Source organism: Danio rerio, chromosome 13, assembly GCF_052040795.2.
Source record: "Danio rerio strain M-AB ecotype USA chromosome 13, GRCz13ab, whole genome shotgun sequence".
Lineage (NCBI taxonomy): Eukaryota > Metazoa > Chordata > Actinopteri > Cypriniformes > Danionidae > Danio > Danio rerio.
Genome location: NC_141033.1, coordinates 34985304 through 35001341, shown reverse-complemented (window position 1 = coordinate 35001341; position 16038 = coordinate 34985304). Strand labels below are relative to the sequence as shown.

The 16038-nt window shown below is 37.9% G+C and overlaps 1 long non-coding RNA gene across 42 annotated transcripts in view; it reads left to right on the top strand.

Annotated features, from left to right (window-relative positions):
- LOC147834235 (uncharacterized) overlaps positions 1-16038 on the top strand; it is a 385840-nt gene that overhangs the window by 32530 nt on the left and 337272 nt on the right. For 14 of the 42 annotated variants that reach the window (XR_015506141.1, XR_015506153.1, XR_015506136.1 and 11 more), the window contains one exon: positions 3547-3585. The exons of the other annotated variants lie outside the window; for them this stretch is intronic. This is a non-coding gene — a long non-coding RNA (uncharacterized LOC147834235). The remainder of the gene's footprint in view (positions 1-3546; positions 3586-16038) is intronic. 42 annotated transcript variants of the gene reach the window in all.

Genomic DNA, 16038 nt, shown 5'->3' with positions numbered 1-16038 from the left:
ATTCATCCTTGTCAAATACAGCTGCCACGCTCAAGCATTTCCTGTTTAAGTCCAATCCCGTTCTCGCAGAACACTTTCCCTGTCAACTTCACAAAGCTGCAGCTGAAACATTACAAATATACAGAAAACGGCTAAAACGGTGCCGTACATATTTATTCATCCACCATATACAGTATGCTCAGTTATGAGGCATTCCAGTGATTGAAAGCGTGGCATGGACTACATCTGTGACGGCTTCGCTCAAAATGAAGCAGGGAAAAAGTACTGGCAGTCAGGCTCAGGGATCTTGCTAGTAATGTGTTAGATTAGCGAATGGAAATTCCAGCGGAAAGTGTGAGAGAGAGAATTGACAAGGTTAGTTGATGAAAAGCGGAAGACGAGCCAAAGAGTAACCAAACCTTCCATAATCCTGTCCTGCTGCTGGCTGGCCGCAAGACTTGGGGTTTTCCTGTTGGGTTTTGCTTCTCTTAACCTCATGGCCTTTGACAGGCCCCGAGCACCTATCACTGCCTTTTATGAGATCTAATTGATTACATTTGACCACACCATTTATTTTTATGTATGACTTCTGACCGTCGAGTAGCTTTTTCAAAGAAAACAGTATTTGTTAAACTGCTTGTGGACGGAGCAAATGCGATGTTGGTGGTGGTTTCTGTGGTTAAATTATGTAATTGACAGCATGATGTAGTGCAGTACAGCTTACCTCAGAATTTCATTAAAGGATTTTCCTTTGGAAAGACCGGATCAGATCCATGCCATTGGGCTCCGTTGGGCTATATCGTATTTGCATACAAGAGCTCAGTTACAGTATTCCGGAAAACCATTTTTAAATTGATATTAGTCTTCATATTTAATATTTGTTCAAGAATGACTGCACAATAACTCTGAATGGTTGTATTAAGTAACAGATTTAAGCTCTCATGATGGACGATTGGTCGTGTCAGTGCCCAACCCGTGTGCGGAGCTAGTGTGTGCCATGTCTTCATGAGAATTTTTGGGTGGATGCCCAGGCTCGGAGGATTTCTGAGGTGAAATATGCAGACATGGATATTTCCCCTCTTCTATAATGCTGTGAGTAGACTCACCTTGCTGTGCATTTGTTTTCTTTGGAGCAGGACTTGCGCGTTTAACCCTGACAAATGCTCATTCACGTTCCATGTCATTCTGCTTGCCAAACTTTTAGAGGAATTAAGTACATGGTTTAATGGCGAGAAGTCTAAAACAACCATTTCAGGACTGTTTATTCAGTCCGAGATGTTCTACAGGTGTTACTCTCATGTGTCGGTTAACTGAAGACAAACAGAGTAGAAGACCTCAGAACTTGTTCGGCATGTAAACTGGTTGCAGTTTATTGGAAAAAACACTTTCCAGAATTTGCATTTGTGCAGGATGTAAGTGGATTCAATTTGATCTGTGCTGAAGTGCTGTAATCCAGTGGTTTTCAGTATCTTAATCAGAATTACTGTCAAGTTTTTAACTGACAAATAAAATATACATACTGTACATATTCCCACAACATTAAAGGCTCTTGAGGCAATTCGTAACAGTTGTAAATTTTTGGCAAATTGATTGGTTGGTTTTTAAGTCTTGCAATATGCATTTGTCAAGTTTTTGGTAATATGTGATCGCAATACGACAGGCTACTGTAGGTTTTCTGGTGGATTGACTGTGGACATTCGTGCTTCTTTTTTGCACCTAATGTGTTTAAAAATATGTTTCCTTTAAAGTTGCCATGACACCAAAATGTAATCTTCTCATGCTCAAATGTATATAGTAGTTCTTGTTATAAACAATGTATCTGTGGATTTCATCATTTTGTAATAATACATTTGCTCTCAAACTTTTATCGAATAGCATAACCTTCCCTCCCCCTCCAAATGGCTTCCATTCTTTCCTGGTCACATAGAATTCCTTTAGGGCAGACATATCAGTTATGGTTCATTTTTGGTCTGAGTTTGTTCATTTGTCAATCTTCCTTTTTTTTGTCAGTAATGTCTGTCTTTCAACAATCCGATCGGTTTACAAAAATGGCCTGAATTTTCTTTCTAATTTCAGGCCCGTTTCAAGCAGTGTTGGGCAATGTCGACCAATTTAACATAATTCGATATCTAATATGAAACACAGAAGAGTCGTTAGATAGATACAAGACTGATTAAATATCAATACATTTTTACCAACTATAGTGAGATGCGATCCAGCGGTACATCCTGATAAACTGTCTGATGTGCACTGGGGTTTTGTGCTCAAAGCACCCGCTGACTGCTGGAGCTCAGACGTGCGCATACGCTACAGTGCATGATAGAGTGTGTGTGGTCACATGATGTGCGGTTTCAGCGGCATAGTGTGGACAGAGGTCTTTTCAGAAATGCTAGGTGAAACGCCAGTATGAACGTGGATCGTTTTCATTCTAATTTATATATAAGATACATTTGTGTAAATGTGGCCTAAGTGTGTACTTTTCATGTGCGGGTTGCTGCTGCAATGGGGGCGAAGCAGAGGATCGCGATGCCGGCTCATCATTGTGATGTCTATCAGCCATCGTCTATCGAACCAACCCTACTTTCAAGTGGTTGTACATTTTAGGGCACTGACAGTACTAATGATGTGTGGATGAAGGACTCAAACAATATTAAAATTTTGTGGATTGACTTAAGTCCATTGCCGTGTGCATGGGGGCTGAAACAGTTCATCTCAATATTGTACAGTTTACTTTAGCAACTGAGAGTGGCCTTTACCTATTATGCTTTGCTCTTTTCCCAATTGCAGATAGCCATAGGCTGCAACCAATTTTGTCCTTAAGCCAGCAATTTAAATGTATTGAATTAACTTTGCTTTGATCTGCATTCTTGTTCTCTGTTGAATGGAATCATGGGATATGACATGTTTAAGTATTGGCATTCAATCTTTTCTCGTCTGGGTTTTAATTAAACCGATGAAGGGGAATATATTTTAAGAGAAGCCTACAGTATAGCGAGAAGCAAAAAAAGAGACTTTACCTCACTGCCCCCTGGAGGCGACAAAATAATGAATAATTCTGAGAGTGTGTCATTTCTGTGGGGTCTCCATTAACTAAAACTCAAGCATTGCACAATCATTCCAGCAGTGGGTGGTTGGTGAACCATACCTTTAATCTGAATTGGACAAAAATGTACCATAAACTGCTCTGGCGTCTGCCGTTTCCTCATAACCAGCTTCACGTTATTACTGCTGCAGTTTAAAGAAATTTTATGATTAGTCATGGATTCATGCTTACTTCTTCTCAATGAAAAGAAATCCCACCCGGCAGTCCGTGAAAAGCAGTGGATAGATCTTTATCCGCTCACCCTTGTGGTTGCCACCCTGAAATTATCAGAGCTGATCTCAGTTTCCCTACTTACTCTCAGTCTTGTGTGGTGGAAAGTTAATTAAATCGAAAACTTACTGTTGGAAGTAAAAAAATGTGTTTGTGCAATTTTTTAAAGTTCTGCTTTCACATCACCTTTTTTTTGTGTATGTGTGATAGGGTTGAAGGATAATTGAATAAAATAAATGTCCTTTTTTTTATAGAATGACTGACATATTTGCCAAAAAGGACTGCTGAAGCATGTAAGTTATCACTAAAGCATCTGCTACAGTAAATGAGTAAGTGTAAAATGGAGTACACTGTAAAAAGCCATTAATTGACTTTAAAAAAGAGAAAATTATGACTTGACCATTTTACTGACATTTTTTTACTTAACAATTTTACTATTTTAAGAAACAATGTGCATAAATAAAACATAAAACATAAAACATAAGTAAAGGTGTTTACTGACTTGTAAAAGTAAAATCAACTTGCTACTTTTAAAGCAAGGGGTTTACTCACTTTTTTAAAGTAAAGTAACTAGTTGCTTTTTACAGTGTACAGTGCATCTGCAAAATATTCATAGTGCTTCACTTTTTCCACTTTTTTTATGTTACAGTCTTATTCCAAAATGGATTAAATTAATTTATTTCCTCAAAATTCTACACACAATACCTTATAATGACAATGTGAAAAAAAGATTTTTTGAAATTGTTGCAAATTTATATAAAAAAACCCCCTGAAAAATCACATGTACACAAGTATTCACAGCCTTTGCTCAATACTTCATCCTTGGCAGCAATTACAGCCTCAAGTCTTTTTGAATATAATGCCACAAGCTTGGCACACCTTCCTTTGGGAATTTTTGCCTATTCCTCTTTGCAGTACCTCTCAAGCCAGGTTGGATGGGAAGCGACGGTGTACAGCCATTTTTAGATCTCTCCAGAGATGTTCAATAGGATTTAGATCTGGGCTCTAGCTGGGCCACTCAAGGACATTTAGAGTTGTTGTGAAGCCCCTCCATTGATATTTTGGCGGTGTGCTTTGGGTGATTGTCCTGCTGAAAGATGAACCGTAGTCACAGTCTGAGGTCAAGAGCACTCTGAAGCAGGTTTTTACTCAGGATGTCTCTGTACATTGATTCGTTCATCTTTCCCTCTATCCTAACTAGTCCTCCAGTTCCCACTGCTGAAAAACATCCCCACAGCATGATACTTTCACCACCATGCTTCACTGTAAGGATGGTGTTAGCCTGGAGATGAGCGGTGCCTAGTTTTCTCCAAACATAACATCTGGAATTTACTCCAAAGAGTTCAGTTTTAGTCTCAACAGAGCAGAGAATTTTGTGTCTTATAGTCTGAGAGTCCTTCAGATGCCTTTTAGCAAATTTCAGGCAGGGTGTGGATTCCGTCTGGCCACTCTACCATACATGCTTGATTGGTGGATTGCTGCACAGATGGTTGTCTTTCTGTAAGTTTCTTCTCTCTCCACAGAAGAACGTTGGAGCTCAGACAGAGTGATCATCGGGTTATCGATCACCTCCCTGACTAAGGCTCTTCTTCCCCGATCACTCAGCTTAGATGGCCGGCCAGCTCTAGGAAGAGTCCTGGTGGTTCCAAACTTCTTCTACTTACGGAGGATGGAGGCCACTGTGCTCATTGTAACTTTCAGAGAAGCAGGCATTTTTCTGTAACCTTCCCCGGCCTTATGCTTCGAGACAATCCTGTCTCGGAGGTCTACACACACTTCCTTTGTCTTCATGCTTGGTTTGTGCTTTGAAATGCACTGGTAACCCTGGGGCCTTATATAGACAGATGTCTGCCTTTTCAAATCATGTTTAATCAACTGAATTTACCACAGGTGAACTCCAATGAAGCTGCTGAAACATCTTAAGAATGATCAGTGGAAACAGAATGTACCTGAGCTCAATTTAGAGCTTCACGGCAAAGGCTGTGAATACTTATGTACATGTGATTTTTCAGGTTTTTATGTGTAATAAATTTGCGACAATTTCAAAACTTTTTTTCACATTGTCATTATGGCGTATTGTGTAGAATTTTGAGGAAATAAATTAATTTAATCCATTTTGGAAAAAGGGTGTAACATAAAAAATGTGGAAAAAGTGAAGTGCTTTGAATACTTTTCAGGTGCACTGTATGTTAAACAGTTAGGCTCATTTACTTTTATATTTGTTGTTTTTTGTGTACAGAATTATTTAAATGAACCTAAACAAAAAAAAAAGTATAATATTAGACAAATATAAGGTGTAAAATCATTGGTACTTATACTATAATTGTATTACCCTAGCCATAATGTCTCTTGTTAATGTACTTTGTTCCAAACTTCCAACTTTATTTTTGGTTATAAATCACAGATAGACTACAATCTTTAGTGTAGTAATCATTTATGCATTTTCTATTTAGAGATATTAGCCTTTTAAAGGGGCTATATGTGAAATAATGTGAATCTATTAATTGCTGTAGTTTTCCAGTGTGTGACTAAATGCTCTGTAGTCTCAAAAATCATTCCCTCATCTGTTGAGATGATGTCAGTGCATCTACAGATCTTTAAATCACTTTGATCAGATTCATTTTTAACAGCTGTTTTCACATTGTTGTCATTTTGTTTGGTATTATCTTGTTGGTTGACACAGTGCCTACATACAGTACTGTGCAAAAGTCTTAGGCCATCATAGGTTTAGGAGGTAACATTTAGGAGCCTAAGACTTTTGCACAAATCTTTCTGTCTAAAATGTATGGAACAAGTGCATTGTCATTACTTTTGGGTGAACCATATCAAACCGAAAATATGGGAAATATGTACACAACATTCAGAACAAAATTACTTTTGGAATCAAACGACTAACATCAAAAGATGGTGTTTAACGTGACCCTTTTAGCTTCAAGCAACAGGTTGACCTTTTTTGTTAAAATGGTGTGCTATTTAATATCGAGCATCTTTCAGCATTTTCAAGAGTTCTTCCTTTGATTTAGCATGTTTAATCTTTCTTTTTTTACTCCATTTGAATCTCATTCTGCCTATAATATTGCCTATACATACTGTATATAATATTCAGGTCTGGACTCTGTGGAGGCCATTTCATAACTGTTTGTTTCATTAGGTGTTTTTCTCTCCAAATATGATTTCATTATGTTAGCAATGTGTTTGGGATCATTATCTTACTGGAAAATTATACTATTACAAATTAGGTGGTTTCTAGTAAGAATTACATGACGAATTAAAACATGTCTGCACATTTTAGCATTCACAATTCCATAAATTCAGGCAATATTGACAACAGCTCTCTTAGAAATGCAAACCAAACCAAGAGAGAAACTTCCGTATTTTTCATTCATACTAGTACATGTATTTTCTGGTTGTATTTTAATAAAGAAAATGAGAAGTAATATATAATGTCATTATACACTCACTAAAACAACGAATGCAACTGGGGGCCTAAGACTTTTGCAGTACTGCATATTTGTATGCATTTCTCACCTTGTTTTAATTCTAATAATGTAGTGAGTCTGTTTGGGCATTGAATCATCTTCAGTCTCTTGTGCGCAAGTGTGAGCACTAGCAGTAGGTTTCTGACTGCAGTTCATTTCATGGCCACTGGTGTCACTAATATCACCGTCACTCAGTTTCCTTCAGCTTATTTCCTGCTTTTTCTGATTGGCCAAGACTCAAACCTGTGATCTTCTTCCTATGAGGCTAACCACTTAGCCACTATGCTGTCTGTCACTAATAACATTTGTTTCTGAATACTACACACAGTCTCTTTAAATAGGTTTAGTATACAGTAAGTAGGCTTAGAGTTGCTGTTTTTGTTGGCTTTTACCATCATGCTTTAACTATTTTAAATAGTGTATTTTTAGATATTAAAGTGGATCAGTAAAAGCTATCTGATGGAGATGTCCAAATACAGAATAGCGAAGAAGCTCTTTGCTTGATAAAGCAGGACATTACTTTGCTCAGTTCAGTGGTGCATACAGCCCATCTTAATCAAAGGCCGTCTCGCTTGTGAAAGTGTGCTGTAAACGGTGGAAACACAGACCATCCATCCACTGGTTGAAGCACACACCTGCTTACACACACCAGCCTCTCTTGTAAAGCTCCGACCGCAGGCATAGTTTACCGCTCCAGTCCTCTTATGGTTTATCCTCTTTTTCCGGTATCCCTACAAACATGCATCTCTGTTATCCAATCCCCACTGCATGCATGGAGCGAGGGTTCAAACAGCGCCCTGTGTCCGTCTGCCGGTTGGTTTATGTGTGTGTGCCAGTTTAGGGAAACAGTGGAGAAGAACACACAGGATCTGGCTTTGATCTGATGCAGATGGTCCTTCTGGCCCATTGCAGAGGGGTTTTACTGCTCAGACATCTCACACACACACACTCAGTGTTTCCTTCCTGCATTTCCGGAGCTATTGCTTTTCTTTAAGTGATGAGCAAAGATGTGACATGTCACGACCGCCGTCACGAAGGCAACCGAGGCATCCACAAGGGCAACCTGCTCAGAAAATGGAAACATTTACGATGAAAAATCACACTTGTTTAAGGAACAACGGGATCAATTTGGACTGTTTGCGTTGGGCGGGGGCCCGAGGTTTTGGAAAGTAGCGCTAGGATTTTCTATGAACTGGGCAATCCAACTGAACAAAATGGCATTTGAACAAACCTGTCTGAAAGCGTATAATGTGTTTTCCTTTTCCCCCCACCTAAATAGCTTGAGAACCTGTAAAGATGTTTGTTCTGAAAACACAGAGGTGGAATGCATCGTTAAAACAACAGCATTCGCGAGCCTCTGCGTCACTTTTCGTATTTAGTTTTCAGTGTAACATGACAGAGGGTTGTTATCGAGTCTGTAAATCCCTTTGAAATATGTTTGGGAGTCGTAAGGTCCTGCAGGGGGGCTAAACACCATATACACAGACAGCAGGAGTCACTGCCAAATAAGCATTGCTACCTCATGCTGATATATGGCCCTCCGTTTCGAATCTAGCCCAAAATAGCTTTAAGAAGGAGAGATTATTGTGCTTTTAAGGCACGCACGGCCGCAAAGCGTCGGAGGCAAAATTGAGCAAATGATGAAAATACACCACATTCCATTCTTTCACAAACCCATCGGTCTGTTTGAACGGTTTCACACAATTAAAGAAGTATTAGAGATTTCAGAGCTGAGAGTAGTGTAATGGTTTTCCCTGCATTTGTGATTAAAGGTAAAGAGGCCAGGCAGAGGTCGGCCATTTTGAGACGGTAATGTGGGGTTGAAAGTTGACCTTTGACAGCAATGGCGTAGTTTATGTTTGGTTCAGCCGCTCTCTGATTGAGACCCAGTTCAAAGAGAGTGCACCAGTTTTTTGTCGCCGCAGTTCGTTTGATGAACGATAACAAAAAGAGAGAACAAAAAGAGGAGTAAATATAAGTTTTGAAAGGAAAAAAAGAAGAACCCAAAGGTCACATGCAAAAGATTTGACCTCATAACCTATTTATTTACAAAGCATTTTATGTTCATTTACTTGCACTGCCATGATATTTTGAGAACTGAGGCTCCTGTTTCTAGCTCAAAATGAACATATATATAAATAATTGACTTTACATCTCACATTGGGTCTATTGCACATTAACTTATCATTCTTACACGCGTTCAGTACAGCTAGGTTCCAATAAATGAAACAAAATAAATCTTTTGTGACATTGTAAATATCTTTTCTGTTTTAAATTAATGCTGCTCATTAATTTTTTATTCTTGAATAAATAGTTTTACAAATTGTCATGGTTTTCAACATTTCAATGTATCTTTATATAAAAAATATAAAGCATATTTAGATATAAATTATAATAATCATACAAATAAAAATAAATGAGCAATATCACATGCGTAGCAGTGCGATATGGCTGTATATCGAACTATACAGGCATATTGCACTGCTATAAGTGTGATATTGCATTTGTAATACAGCTTGATGGCATAATTATGTATATCAAAAAAGAAAATCAAGCACAGAGAGTCTCAAAAATCCTTTTGCACAAGGAACCACTTTCTTCCACCACTCATTCCCATCTGCAGCTGACGGTCAGAACAGCAAAAACTGTTGAATGATTCTCTAGCGTAATGTTTAAAGTGATGACAAAACAGGTCATTTTTGCTTACATTTTAGAATTATAAGGCTGAACGGCATGAAATGCCATCAGTCTACAAAGATTTTCCAGTATTTCTCTGTTGCAATTGGGATTTCACAATAATTACCCTGAAAAAGCAAGAGCAAAGCAAACATTGCCAGTTTCTGTGGTAAAAATACAGCACTACAAAATACAAAAGAGAGAGATCGACTCAGAATGTCACTTACCTGATGTATAATGATTTGTTCAGCTTTAAAACTTATGCTTAGAAAATTATGTTTTCCCTCCCCTTTGGACTTATTATGCGGCCTCTGTTTCCATCCTGTGGCGGAATATCTACCGTCACTTTCTTTGGTCTGTTCAGACAGGCTGATGGAAATAATACATTTTAAAAAATAGGCACTGTCCTTATAAATAAACTGCATAGTTGCAATCTAAACAACTACATTCTCGACTAAAAAGCCTCAATAGTACATTATGTTGTCCAACAGCAGCAATCAAACTGTAGAATATCCTTTGCTTGTTGCTGTATATGGGCAGAGTAAAACACAAGGGTAAAGGGTGACGAAGCTGTATGAGTAATGTTATTTATAGAATATCGCTAGGCAGATACAAGAGCCAAACAGAACTGTTGTATAAATCTTTTGCCAGCACTTTTTTAATGTCAAAGAGTTTCACAATATTGCAGTTTTTTACTAATTTAAATGAAGCCTTAGTGAACATAGGAGTTAAAAGAATAATAATAAGCCCAAACCTTTAAATGCTATGTTGTAAGTTCCATGCAAACAAAACGCCTACTAATTTGTTCACAGTCCCTTCACTTTTAATTACGAGAGTCTTTTGTCTAAGCTTTTTTTCTTCTAGTTCTATAATTTTCAATTTCTCCTCTTCATGTTTGCTGCGTTCTCTCTTCTATGTCACATTGAGTGTTCCATTACGTACTGCACAGCAGATGTTGTGATTCTGATGAAGAATAAAGTAATAAAGAAATGGAAAAACTCTTGCTCTCCTCCACACTTGTACACAGATGCTTGCACAGGCAGCTGTGTTGCGCCTGATGCTGTGTTGTTTGATTTCTTCCGCCTCCCTGATGTGGAGACTGGGAGGTCACCAGCTGCAGACCACACCAAGGTGCATTCACACTGACACCATTTGCCTTTGAGTTACTACCTCAAACAAGTGTCACTAGCAAAAACTAAACAGTAAGACTGCTCGTACCCTCCAAGGGTCAAACTGTAATGAACGTGTCCGTTTCCTCTTATTAACACACAGACAAAGGCAGGGCCTAACAAATCACATCTGTATCAAACACACATGCTCTCTTTTACTCCATGTTTGTTCTCTTTTCTTCCTCTGCCAGTTGGACGGCTCTCAGTGCACAAGAAAGCCTTTAGTTATTTGAGTTGCTTATGAGTGTTTTCCAACTCCTCAAGCCGGAGCTGCGTACATGTAGCATCTGCGTCCTCAACCTCTATCCATCTGTCTCAAGAGCGCTTCATCATCTGGAGTGCCTAGTACAAGTTGTGTCTCACTTTCCTTTATTAAGTCAGTCAGTGATTATTCTCCTCTTTTATGAAGTTCACTTTAGGATCTTGAGCAGCCAGGCTTTCAGAATGTGACATACTGAGGAGAGCTCATCCCATGTTTTTTCCCTCTAATTTAATTGTGGGATTCTTTTGTGCTTTGATTTAGATGTCTAATTTCCTTGATTTTTTTTTTCTAGCAATCTATGTAGGTTCTTGGGGCTGAGATTCATCCTCAATGGAAAGTTTAAAATGTGGTAGTTCTGACAAGTTACTGAGAAAGTATCCACGCTCATAGACATTTTTTATTATCATTATTGATAATAACAGTTCTTCAAGAGATTACTGATGTTGCACTGCAGTTTTTGAACCCAAATTTAAGTCCAATGTCCAGCAGGATGAAATGAGATTGATCACAATGTCAATGCACAATGCTTAAAATACCTGTGTCTGAGTGCCAGAAGTTGGTTTACTTGATGCAATGCAAAGGCATATCATATCAGCTATCAAAAACAATGGCTAATGCAACTAAATATTAGTTTAGTAATTTGAACTATACTCAAGTTTAAACAAATGTTTTTAGTTTATAAGTGTTTCCGTTTAAAGACAAAAAATATTGATACTACTATTTTTAAATAGATTAGTATTTCTCTTATTTGCCTCCAGTGAAAAATGAGAATTCATATAATATCTTAATACTTTGATTTAGATTTGTATTCACTATATTTAAATTATGGAAATAATGGCTATTTTTTATGTTTACAGATTATTAATTTGATCTGAGCCACTGCTGTTTTCTAACAACTGTGTATAACATTATACACCGATAAGCTGACAAATTATACCCTTCTCACTAATATTCAGGCCATCCATGTGCTGCCAAAATGGCATCAACCCACTTAGGCAACTGTAGTCACTTTCATTTCTGGAATTGGGTTATCATGGGCTACATATGCACCCTGGCACAACGCACACAAATGTTTGCCCATTTTCCCTTTATCCATCATGTTGACGAAAAAAAAAAAACTGGATTGTATGCTTTCAGTGAACCTAAAACTTAATATGTATCCTTGTTATCAAATAATCAACAATATTTGCTTCACGTGTGACTGGTCATAAAGTATTAGCTAATCAGTGTGTAAATGCATATGCTTTCATGAGAAACTTATGCTAAAAATTCAGCTTTGGCATCACGAAACCCTCAAAAAAAAAAACAACAACAGATAACTTGCTTTTTTCAGCCTACTGTTTTACAATATTTCTATTTCACAGGGCCGAATAAATGCAGCCTTCTTTCAAAAACCTCAAGAGAATTCTTTTAGAAACATTGAAATATCTTACAAGCCCAAACTTTTGAACAGAACTGTGTTCTGATCTGAACTTTTGTAACCATGTTTTCAGTGACAAAATCGAATTAAAAGCCGCTGTATCTGTGTGTCGCATTAACTGCCATTTTGTTTTTGCGTAGAGAAGCTAAAACAGAAAAGAGAAGCTAAAGCAAACGATCCTGCCATGGCACTCTGAGTGAACCCATCACGACTGTTCCTGAACAGGATCTGACAAGCCGTGGCTCGGCTCTCAGATTCTTCTTTTCCATCTCCCCATCATGACAGCCAAGCAGGGAGGCCCTCCGTTTGCCTCCTTCACACGGTGACTCATTCTAACCTTGATACTTCGGGCCAATTCCCCAGACTCTGGGCTTTCCCCTGACAGGACAAGCCAGCGGTGTGATCCGTAGATTCTGTGGCTTCTGCCAGAACGGCGAAGATCCGTCTGGGTCTTGGAACCAGAACGATGAATCTGGTTATGTAAGAGTGCTAGAAGTGATATAGTTGTTTTGGGCCCTTTGAGTAGTTTACCACAATTTCGGCTGACAAATTCATCACATCAGAACAAGAATGTCCTCTAAACATAAATAAAGCGCTCTGACCCTGAACTTTGAACTTAACTTTTCTTTCTCTCCACTAAAAATATACAAAGTGTTTGAAGTGCCTGGCAGGAAACTTGATAAGAAGCTGGCGTAAGGAATGGGAGTGTGTGGGAGTGTGTGAAAGCATATTGAGGCTAAATGCACCCACTTCAGACCAAACAACTACCACTAGCCATTAGACCTGAGACGTCTGAAGTGTGAGAGAAAATCTCGACTGCTGGTCATCCATCCAGAGGTGTGGGACAGACAGAGGCCATCTGGTTCATAACCGTGGCTACTCGTCCCTATAATACTGTCCTGTGTGTTTAGATGGATGAATGCGAGCTGGAGTGCTCCGTATACATTAACTGCTGACATGAACTATCCGTTCTCAGGAAAAGCAAGCAAATCAAAGGGGTTTGCATAGACATGGAGACCTTGAATGTAAGAATTTTCATGTATTAATCATTTTCGCTAATGTGTGAATGCCTTGTAAGGAAACTTTAAAAAATGAGATCTAGATTCTTATTGAGTCGAGATTGTTTTTTTTCACCTAGGAAATTCTGTGATATTTACACATGCAAACGAGACCCATTGTATAACACAAAAAAACATATACAATACCTGATAAAAGTCTTGTCGCCTATCCAATTTTTAGGAACAACAAATAGTAATTTGACTTCTAGTTAATTTGTTATTTGTCATTTGTTATCATACGTGGCTTATATTAAAGGTAAAGGCCTCGTGATTACACTTATTTTACCAAAGTAAAATATGATCATGCCTTGATTTTTAATTATTTAATTAAGGCTATAAGGTCTTACTTTGCTTAGACAAAAATCTTGTCACTTAATACAAATAATGTACAGAATAGATGGTATCCACTGCACCAAGATAGTCATAGTGCAGTGGATAAAGAATTAATATTGTTTATTACTCCCATGAGCTTGGAGGACTGCATCCATACATTTCTGCAATTTCTCAAATGACTTATTTATAAAGTAATCTGGAATGGCAACAAAATCATTCTTGCATGACTGCCAGAGTTCATCGAGATTCTTTGGATTCATCTTCAACGTCTCCCTCCTTCATCTTACCCCAGACATGCTCAATAATATTCATGTCTGATGACTGGGCTGGCCAATCCTGAAGCATCTTGACCTTCTTTAGTTTCAGGAACTTTGATGTAGAGGCTGAAGTATGAGAAGGAGCGCTATCATGCTGAAGAATTTCCCCACTCCTGTGGTTTGTAATATAATGGGCAGCACAAATGTTTTGATTAATCAGGCTGTTGATGTTGCCATCCACTCTGCAGATCTCTCACATGCCCCCATACTGAATGTGACCCCAAACCATGTCAAATCACTAAACTTGACTAATTTCTGTGAGAATCTTGGGTTGCAATAGGTTTTCTGCAGTATTAGTGATGATACACTATCAGAAAAATCTACCTTCTGCCACTTTTCCAAATGATCTATTAGAAGCCACGGGGGCACCCTTATGTATGCTTCTGGCCACCCCTATGGCCAGAAATGTTCTTATGTAAATTCACAATATTTCATTAAACATATAAATAAAATGCAGCCACTAACTTATTGGGGATTGATTAGCGCCACCGACAATGCGGATTCACTGCCCTTCTCATTTAAGCATTAATAGATGTTTGACTGTTAGGCTATTTTGGCTGCACCTCTGGGATGAACCGCTGACGTTCAACTACAGCAGATAAGACCACAGCAATTTCATGTTTGCGTTATTTTTATTATTTTTATTTAATTAAGGATAAAGTTCTTATAACATAATTTGTGTAGTTTTATTTGACGACGAGAGACGAAACACGATTTTGGGTTCACGTGATTGTACACTTTTTTTTTGTTTAGGAAATTATTATTTTTTTTAAATAACAAATTGTGTTTTATCCGATTGAAAACCACAGTTCCTAAAAAATGAATAAATGCATTTTGAAATCAGCTTTTTATAATCTAGTTTATTTAGCACCTTCATTGTTTTTGCTGGTTGACCTATAAGGGCCAAAAATCTCAATGATTTTGTGGATGTATTTTGCAAAAAGATACATCAATAGAAAAAAAAGAATATGAATAAATAATTTTATTAGGGTCTGTATAGTGAATGTGTGTATATAGTAATGATTTTTAATAAGTTTGTTCAGTTGTCTGTGTTTTTTAAATTAAATATTAATTTATATATACTAGGTGAATTATTTCAAGGAATAAATTGCTATATTTTAAGAGTATTTAATTGAATTAGTTAAAGAGTATTTCATTTATCAGAAACAAAAATATAACATTACAATGAATTTATAGGTTTTTTGTGTGCCACCCCAAGATTTGGTGTGGCCTCAAAAGGCCACCCCTAAAAAAAATTCCTGGGGGCGCCACTGGATATATTGCTACTTTGTACCATAAAGAGATCAATAACATTTATACAGTAAGTTAATTCACCTCTTTTGCAACTGTGGGATCCTGGATGGAATACATGTATTGTTTGTCTGTGCACATTGGTCCATTTCTTCTAGTCCATCAGAATGAGATTTGGTTTAAATAAAAAAAGGAATGTCTTGAAGATGACAAGATCTTGCCCAGATGTGAGTACACAGTTAGATGATTGTTAATACTTTAAATCTCAGACTTAGTCACTTTGGCCCTGACGTGACATAAATCACATGTAACCAAGGAGCAAGTTTAGCAAGCAGACCAAAGACAAGGTTTACCGAGCACCAAGTGGAAAGAACATTAGAAAGAGTGATGTTGTTTATGTACACTGGGAGCCGGTGTGTGTAAATGAATTGAGAATCTGTCGCCGGCGAGTTTTCTCATCTGACTAGAGGGACGATTGTTGCTGTTTTCATTTCCATAAAGCGCTAGTGTGAAGAAGGGAATGTATGCATGTAAATGAATCTGTTAAGATGGATATTCCGCTTGGCTTTACCACTCGGACTTCTACAGCATTATGTTTCTGTCCACAAATGTTCCTCATTTTCTTGGCAACGAGCGAGGAAACAATGTGCTTGACTGCTTTAGAGGAGCAGGGGGGAAAGTACATAACTCTGCTGCGACCGTTGCGGTGTTGTTCTAGGTAATTGCAATTTCGCGGCTTTAGAAAAATACAATCACTGTAATTGCAAAATTAAAAAATAGC